Raw genomic sequence first — 10023 nt, 5'->3', positions numbered from 1 at the left:
AAGCAGATTGGAGAGGAGGACATTGAGGTATGGTGTATAAACATACAGAGTTTCATTGTGTTTCACGAGTTGAGCATGCACAATCAGAAGCACAGACAAGCTCCATGGAGCTTACTCCCAGGAAACCAAGCACAGAATTGCAGGCAGGGTGAGCCTAATAAACCGAGTATTGTGCTATGCACTGCTATGTGGATCAGTACAGCTGTCTGCATTTTTGGACATTCTTTGGGGGGGGGTGGCTGAGAGGGCTCCTGGACTCCAACATTTACTGTTCCACCAATATTCACATCAGAAGTGCTCATGCTGCCATTGTGAGCAGTATCACCTTGAACTGCTAGCCACTGGAACGTTCCTTGCCTAAGTTGCTTATTAGTCGCAAGACAAAAATGCATGCAAACTTACAAAAGGTACTGTAGACTGATTTTCCGTGGTTTGCTTGGATCTGGAACCCTGTCCTTGTTGGTGAGTCCTTTGGTGAAAGGCTTACATCTCCTGTGCCTGGGGACCCTGGCCCCAGAGCAAGACAGGAGCACTGAACTCAATCTGACTTCTTTCTGACTCAATATGTACATAGGTTCGCAGAGTATTTTGCCAGAAAGCCATATAGGCAATCAAGAGAGGGGTGCAAGTTTTATGTTCTTTCTCCTCCTCCTCCTTTCCCTCTGCCTCCCAGTTGTCTGCAGTGCCCCTGATGGTGGAGGTGCTGGGCAGAATGAGAACATTAAGAGAATATCTCCCTAGAGGAACAGGACTGTTCCCTGGGGACTGGCATGCCGAGCTAATGCTCTCTGTGTCGAGTTGCTGAGTCAGTGCTCCTCCCTGGGGATCATCCCCTCCCTCCCTCCTCCCTCCCCCGTGCCTCACTTTCCCCTCTCGGAATGATTCTTTCTGCTCTCTCCGCCTGCTCAGTGGCCTTTGCTGACTGTCTGCTGAATTTTATCAGCCCAGGTCACTCGAGCGAAACCTGACCAGCTTGAGCAGCGGGGAAGCTGTAAGGCAGCAGGCAAAGTGAGTTCAGTGATCTCTACGCTGCCACCACCCCTGTCACAGCAGACTCAATGTCACCCGCTTAATATCCCTTCCTTTCTCCAGATACAGAGAGAGAGGGGGAGAGATTTATTTGGCCTTTAGGCCTGAGGCAAGCAGCAAGTAGCTGGCTCCAGAAGGCTTTGGCTTAGAGGTGAGTGTCTCTAGCAGTGACAAAGCATTACCAGAGGAGGAGTGCAGAAAATTGCAATAAGAGAACACTAAAAGAAGCTGACCCTGGCCTGAGAATATGTACCATGAGGTTAAATGCAAGGGAAGTTTCAGTGGCTAGCTGGTCAAGGTGAACTCAAAATGGAGGCAGAAGCACTCCTGATGTGAACAGTAGTATAGCAGTAAATGCTGAAGTGTAGGAGGCCCCATAGCCAACCCCCCAAAGAATATTTAAAAATGCAGGCAGCTGAATTCACACAGAGGGGGGGGGGGGAGGGAGAGAGAGAGATTATTAGTGCACAGCCTAATACTTAATTTATTAGGATCACCATCACTGAAATCCTGTGCTTGGTTTCCTGTGAATAAATGTCACATTGGTGCATCTGACTGCATATGCTCAACTCGTGGAATGCAATGCAAACAATCTTGGAAGGAAGTGTTACCATATAAACTGCTAGTGTGAAGAAGGAACCCCATTAAAAAAAGGAAAGCTGTATCCAGCCTCTGCTTTATGGTTTCCCTCATTCTTTAATTTCTTCTATGCTAGTCTGTCACAAAGAAATCTGAAAGCCTCATTACCATCTCATTCATTTGCCAGAATACAGAGGGTTTGTGAATTACCCTGGTTCTGACACATAATACCATTGTGCCCACTTTAAAAAAATGCCCTGGAGCAGCACTTCCCTTCACCACTAGAACATGATCTATCACATATCTGAGATAGGTATAAGACTAGGCATTTAGATCAGCTTTTGATTAGAATAAACAATTGACTTCGTTCTGCTTTGTCGTTGTTCCATGAGGTGGTTTCACCCCATGCTCAGCTCCACTTTGAAGAATTTGTGAAATAAATTTCAGAATAATCACAAAGAAGAATCCAGAACCCCCACATTTGGATGCCTTTTTACTTTTGAGCATATTGCATTGCATCTTTGTGAATTTCAGTCCACATTCTGCCATCTGCACACATTTCAGAAAGGTGGCTGAAATCTGTGCATTCCTGGAGTTAAGGCATTTGTTATGCTTTTCTTTTCAATGCAATGCAGACTTCTAAAAGATTATCTGGTCTAGAATCTCTGAAATCACTAGTTTGTTTGAAACAGAGTATTGAATAATTTGGTGAAAACAGAGATTGGGGCCGCCTGGTCTCCTGATGGTTGCAGGCCCCTCCAGATTTTTGGCAGAAGGGTGGGAAAGGAGTCTCGCTTGCACTATTTCTATGCATGTGTGAAGGTTGTTGGTCTGACACAGAAATCAAAAGAGAGCCATTTTAAAATCAGAGGCACATCCTAGCCCAAGTGTGCTTTGGCCCTCCAGATGCTGCTGGACTACAACTCCCATCATCCCTTGCCATTGGCTATGTTTGCTGACCAATGATTCCCCCCTCCCCCATCTATCCTAGCCAACGTGAATTGCCCATTCATATTGCAGCCATGGGGAAAGCCAGAAAGAAAAGGCCTTTAGAACCACATGTGCAAATTCCTTACAGCTATAGAGAAGGGGATGATTATTACTCTGTCTCTAGAGCTGCTTTAGTCTGTTGGCTCATTAATAGGTGGGATGTATTAGTACCTGTCAAAAGAAGGGAGAGCTACCTCATTGGGTGAACAGATGAAAACACATTAACTCCCACAAAGGGGAAAGAGGTGGCGATTAACTGGTGGGGATGACAATATGAAATGTCAGAGGTACAGGCAGTGAGCACAACTGTTCATTATTATATTAACAGCCTTAATTTTCTGCTTTTAAACACTGATACCCTGTCAGTTCAATTAGATAGCGTTTGAGTGTCTTTAATTTAGATCAATATATTGCTGCATCTGGAGTTCTTGCCTCGTGGAGCCGCCTCATGCAGTGAGACACCAACTGGCCTCGGGGAGTTCTCTTTTTTCAAAAATCATCTTTTGTCCTTGGGCTGGAAGGTGGTTTGGCAAGAAAGGTTTTTGGATAATGATACACGATCCTATTTGAGGCAAGGCTAATCAACAGTGATTTGTGAAATTCCCACAGAGGGAGAGACATGAGGGAGTGTTTTGAAAGGTCTCGAAAGATCAGACCAAGGTAAAGAGCAATCTAATCTATTTAGCAAATGACATTACAGGACACTTGGAAAACAGAGGGGGTGAGGAGAGAAACTTTCCCTCATGCTGGGTAATTACAGAGGATTAGATTCTGATCTTGGTAATACCAGTGTAAATCAGCTTGCACCACTGAACTTTACTCGGCCTTTAGGCTGGTGAATGACCAGAGCTAGGCAACAGCCTATCAAGTAAAAACAACAACACAGAATTTCTTGAACAGCTTGTTAATGCAATTACTTTGGAGGAGAAGTACTGGGCAGAGTTGTTGAAATCAAGAAGGTGGTCATCAGTAAGGCAGGATTTTCTCTTAAATACACCATGCCTACCTTCAGGGTTCACAGTATGTAAATAAATAAATAAATAAATATATGGGTATTAATAACAGGGAAGGAGGTTTCAGCTAGAGAATAAGATAAACTGCTTACTTGTAAGAGCTGTTTGAGAAACAGTCTTAGGAGGTACAGGGCTCTCATTTCCCAGAAGTACTAAAGCAGAGGCTGAGCAGATATCTGTCAGGGCTCATAAAAGTTGTACGTAGGGGTTTGGACCAGATGACCTGCAAGGTCCCTTTCAGCTCTCCAACTCTTTGATTCTAAATTCAAGATTGATTTCTAAGAAGGGTTTACAGAATCTTTCACTGCAAGTCCCCCCAACTCTTCACTCAATATGAACCTTTCTGTGGGTACCTAACTTTCTTTTAGATAAGAGACACTGGATGGCAGAGCTTGTTCCAAGGAGGGGGCAAGAAGTCAAATAGTGAAAGAGAAAGTGATGGGGATGCTGTGCTTTAAAGGCTGGAAATTTGTCCCCCTGTTTTCATACACCATGGTTTACCCCATTTCTAGTAACATATAGGGCTAGCTATGATGGAGCGAGCTCTGCCACACCAATACCTTGCTCAAAACATTCAGGAAGTTTAATGTTATTATAAGACATTATCAATGAAAATACTGAACAAAACAAAATCACTACCCGAAGGAGTCTCAAAGTGGCTAACATTCTCCTACCCCTTCCTCCCCCACAACAAACACTCTGTGAGGTGAGTGGGGCTGAGAGACTTCAAAGAAGTGTGACTAGCCCAAGGTCACCCAGCAGCTGCATGTAGAGGAGTGGGGATGCAAACCCGGTTCACCAGATTACAAATCTACCACTCTTAACCACTACACCTCACTGGACACAGTGCTCTGGATGTGGCCAGAACACAAAATAGAGTGGAACTATTATTTCTCATGATCTAATTGTTGACGCTGTTGATCTGATTTTGCCCTGCTGACCTGACAGCTCAACTTTTGCTCCCTTGGCTTCATGTCTCCAGCTTCCAAGCAACACATGAGAAAAGAAGAAGGAGATGGCTGATTTTCAGTGCTATTGGACTGTGGCAAGTACTTCCTGTATTGGTAGTAAGCCAGAGATCACATCCTACACCCATCTCTGACCTAGAAAACTAAAGACACCTTAATCATGCTTCCATGACTGACCTGAGTACTTATAAGGCTGGATCCTATTGAAAATGTGACCTTACATTAGGGGGAGGACCAGCCCTTGTAATCATATTAAGACTTCCTGTATCAGCGAATTATGAGGCATCAATTACTAGATATCAGCCTCATCCACAAATTAATAGACATCATTTCTCATCCTGCCAGAGAATCAGCATGACGAAGGAGAGAAGTACAATATTTCCCATTCCCCCTTAACCCAATTGCCTGCACTTAAGTGGGTGCATATGGATGCTAAGTCTGCCAGCTTAAAGCTACCAAAGCTCAAGGCGAAAAGCCTCACTCTAAATTCTGGACATATCATGGGCAATGACAGAGTGAGGATGTAGTAAAGGAGGATGTTGAAAACAGCAGGGGTCTTTCAGCACTGCAGTTGCTACCTTTCAGTTCAGCCAGTCTGGGCATTTTGTTACGGAGATAGATTGGGGAGAGAGGACGAGTTAGGTGTCAGTAACCGAGATTCAGTGTCTGTCATGTACAAACGTAAACATTATTTATTGTTTGAGGCAATAGATATGGGAACTCACTCCAAGCTCCCTGCTGCCTGCTTTAGCAAAAAGTGCCATTGGTCTCCTCAAGGTGCATGGAAATTTCAAAACCAAAGTTAGGAAATGGGTTTAGAGGTGGAAAATGTGGTGTGCATCTACATACAGGGAAGACCTCTTTAGGTGTTGCACCAGCTTCTTCAGTGAATACATTGCCGGGGGGGGGGGCAAGTGTACCACTTCTCTGCTACCATTTCCCCCACCCCAAATTGTCATTCTTGTAGCCTGCCACAAGTTAGAGGGTGACCTTGGGTATTCATGAAGGGTCTGAACATGTTTTACAGCCTTGGTTTTACAACCTTGGTTTCACCCCCAGTTCATAAAGTGCAACAGGAACTATGATGGGGTAGGGCTAGCAAACACATCACAACACTTGCTCTGTGTCTCATTCAGAGACTCCAGCTTTCGAGGGTGATTGGGGTGGGCAACATCGTGTGCGTGACATTGCAATGACTTGACATTGTGTGTGCCGCTGGTGGGAGGCTGCTTCACCCCTCCTTCCCCTCTGCAACAGGAGGAGGAGAATCCAGCCACTGGAGCCGCACCATGCTCAGCTCTGCACCTCACCCCTGTGCATTTTGGACACGGGGGGCTAGCCCCTATCCCCCAAATATAGAGGAGCCCCAAAAGGGCTCAGCCCCCAGGAGCTGATGCCTCTGGTCTTGTTTGTTAGTTTAACTACTGCTTAACATTTTTGGCAAAAACCCATAAGTGGTTTACAGGAAACTCAAAACACATGAAACACTAAGGATGTGCAATGACTCTTTTGGGGGGGCTGACCATGAATAGGGTGATTTGGGAGCATGGTATGAATTGACTGCTCTACTGAATTGGATCAGAGCCCTCACAAAGCCTCATATTCCTACCCTCATGGCTGTGATTTGTAGGTTGCCCTTAATTTTATTTTGATTTTACTGTGATTTTGAGCGGTGTTTCAATCGTTTGATTTTGTGTTTTTAATGTATTATATATTTGGTGTTAGCCACCCTGAGCCTGGCCTTGGCCAGGGAGGGTGGGGTATAAATAAAAATTATTATTATTATATCACTCTGTATTTTGTACTTTACCTCCCTATATTGCTCTATGTTTTCCTATATCTCTATGTTTCTCTAGGTCCATGGACTTTGGAAGAAGCGAGGCTGTCAGTAATGTTGCCTTCAGAGCACTGGGCTATTATTTGTTAAAACACAGCTGTGGAAGATTTTAATTTTTAAAAAGTTTAAAACTACATTATCGGTGTTAGCAACAAAAAACAAACCAGAGCTCTTCAGAATTATACACGCAACATTTTTGACAACCTCATGTTGTAAGGCCTGTAATGAGAGGCCTGTAACACCTGTCGGAGGACATCAATACCAGAAAGAAAAGGGTTTTCTTTCTGGTGCAAAGCTGCAAAAAAAATTTAAAATTTGCATGCAAAAATACATACTCCTTGACCAACTTTTAATTATTTTAAGGCAATAAAAAGAGCAAGAGACAAAACCCATCCCAGCATGAGACTGTTGAGGGAAGTGAATTCCTTTTACTCCCAGGACAAAAAGCCCTGGATCTATTTGTCTGCAATTTGATGGGCTTAATCTGTACTAGAGGGGCTCCTGTGCCTGTAAATTTCATCCACTTTGGCCCAGAAATTAAAAAGTTATAGCCATTTTAAGATTTTCTGTTATACTGAATGGGGAAACATAGAGCTGCATTTTAAATAGCAATTTGCTGTCCTTTCATGATACCGAAAATCAGATGCTTGAGGAGGTCACCTCACTCTGCCTAATGGTAGGGCTGGCCCAGTGTCTATAAATGCCCTTAGCTTATTTATTTAGATGTTTTTGACTCTAATGCAGAATAAGCTCCAGGTGTTTCTATTTTCAAACTAGGGTGAGATGTTTATTTATTTATTTATTTACTTACTTATGTCGATCACTTGCATTTTTTGACTTCCACCACAATATGTTATCGAGGCTTCTTAATTTCCATTTCCTGCTCCTCTTATTTTCTCTCTCAGTCTCTCTCATCATTTGTGGCAAGAGAAAGACGGAAAGTAGCAGGAAACATGCCTCCATTGATGTTTTGCTGTGTTGCAAAGGCCAGGATAAATAAAATCTCCAACAAAAGATCATGCGGTGGATGTGTGGGGATGGAGGCAGAATAAATCATGAATTTTAAAATACGAAAAGGCAGAAGAAAGTGCTCTGATAGCCATGGACAGAAATACTTAAGCACGAGCAAAACCAAGACAACAAAACCTCAGAGACGGAGCCCTTGAAAAATGTATGTTTCAAAGCTGCTGCCAGCTACAGAGATACTGGCTAGTTGGCAGCTGCCCAGCTACTCTGGGCTAATAGAGCTTGTGGCTCTGTGTGTGGGCAGCAGTGTTTGATCCCTCCAGGCACCAGGGAATGGGCACTCAGCCTGGACAGCAGCCACACAGTCTCCTGGACTGAGTATTATGGAACACAGGACCTGTCATCTCGTATCAGAGGAGTTCTTCATTTAGTTTAGCATCCCTTGCCTGGCAGTGGTCAGTATTGTACGCTTCAAAGAAAGGAGCAAGGGCACCCACTGTGAACAATGATGAAAGAATGTCATCATGTGAGTGGCTAGGCTGCAGCTTGGCAAGGTGGATGAAGGGATGAGCAGAGGCCTCAGTTTGCGAGCTTGGCCTGACCTAAATCGGATGACAAAGAAGTCGAAGGTGGAGTGAGGATGTCTAGATCTAAACTATATGTTGAGAGAGCAGCCTCAAAGCCTCTCCTATCATAGACTTTACAATTCTTCTAATCTGACAATTAAAACACTGTTTGTGGCAGCCAAGGACCTCACATTCGAGGCATTGCTGAATTTGAGGTTTGGGTCAAGAGATGGATTCATTGTGATAAGTGCAGATATAATTTTCTACAAGAATCTGCGTTGTTGAACAGCAGAGATTTTGACCTAATCTGAATCACATTCTCCAGATGTGGGAGCATATTTGCAAAGCAGGAGTAGAGAACATGGTTCCACCAGATGTTTTTGATTGCAACTTCCATCACCCCTGAAAATTGACCATACTGGTTGAGGCAAATGGGAACTGTAGTCCAAAACAGGCTATTCCTTCTGTAAAGTTTTTTTGGGGGTTTTGCACATCCCTGTAACCTCTGCCTTTGCTGCAGAATTGTGATTCCTTGTCCGCATGAATGGCATGAATGTGCACAGTTTATGGTGCCTAAATATGAGATTTCTAATCCTAGCTGCAGTAAGCAAAAACATCAAAGGAATACGCTTCAAATGTCCTTGCATATAGATAGCTACTCATTTCAGGGAAACAACTTTTGCCCTAAATGCACTGGGTGTGTTTTTAAAAAATAGTTTCCATAGGCAGGGAGTTTAGACATGAAGGAATCATGTCATAGAATCATAGAATCATAGAGTTGGAAGAGACCACAAGGGCCATCGAGTCCAACCCCCTGCCAAGCAGGAAACACCATCAGAGCACTCCTGACATATGGTTGTCAAGCCTCTGCTTAAAGACCTCCAAAGAAGGAGACTCCACCACACTCCTTGGCAGCAAATTCCACTGTCGAACAGCTCTTACTGTCAGGAAGTTCTTCCTAATGTTTAGGTGGAATCTTCTTTCTTGTAGTTTGGATCCATTGCTCCGTGTCCGCTTCTCTGGAGCAGCAGAAAACAACCTTTCTCCCTCCTCTATGTGACATCCTTTTATATATTTGAACATGGCTATCATATCACCCCTTAACCTCCTCTTCTCCAGGCTAAACATGCCCAGCTCCCTTAGCCGTTCCTCATAAGGCATCGTTTCCAGGCCTTTGACCATTTTGGTTGCCCTCCTCTGGACACGTTCCAGTTTGTCAGTGTCCTTCTTGAACTGTGGTGCCCAGAACTGGACACAGTACTCCAGGTGAGGTCTGACCAGAGCAGAATACAGTGGCACTATTACTTCCCTTGATCTAGATGCTATACTCCTATTGATGCAGCCCAGAATTGCATTGGCTTTTTTAGCTGCCGCGTCACACTGTTGGCTCATGTCAAGTTTGTGGTCAACCAAGACTCCTAGATCCTTTTCACATGTACTGCTCTGAAGCCAGGTGTCCCCCATCTTGTATTTGTGCCTCTCGTTTTTTTTGCCCAAGTGCAATACTTTACATTTCTCCCTGTTAAAATTCATCTTGTTTCTTTTGGCCCAGTTCTCTAATCTGTCAAGGTCGTTTTGAAGTGTGATCCTGTCCTCTGGGGTGTTAGCCACCCCTCCCAATTTGGTGTCATCTGCAAATTTGATCAGGATGCCCTTGAGTCCATCATCCAAGTCGTTGATAAAGATGTTGAATAAGACCGGGCCCAAGACAGAACCCTGGGGCACCCCACTAGTCACTCTTCTCCAGGATGAAGAGGAACCATTGATGAGCACCCTTTGGGTTCTGTCAGTCAGCCAGTTACAAATCCACTGAGTGGTAGCATAGTCAAGACCACATTTTACCAGCTTCTTTACAAGGATATCGTGAGGCACCTTGTCAAATGCCTTGCTGAAATCAAGGTAGGCTACATCCACTGCGTTCCCTTCATCTACCAGGCTTGTAATTCTGTCAAAAAACGAGATCAGGTTAGTCTGACATGACTTATTTTTCAGAAATCCATGCTGACTATTGGTGATCACAGCATTCCTTTCTAGGTGCTCACAGACTGTTTGCTTAATGATCTGCTCCAGAATCT

This window comes from Podarcis pityusensis (genome assembly GCF_964106645.2).
Source record: "Podarcis pityusensis genome assembly, chromosome: 3".
Classification (NCBI taxonomy): domain Eukaryota; kingdom Metazoa; phylum Chordata; class Lepidosauria; order Squamata; family Lacertidae; genus Podarcis; species Podarcis pityusensis.
The sequence above is the reverse complement of the archived record's forward strand: the minus strand, read 5'-3'. Positions refer to the sequence as shown.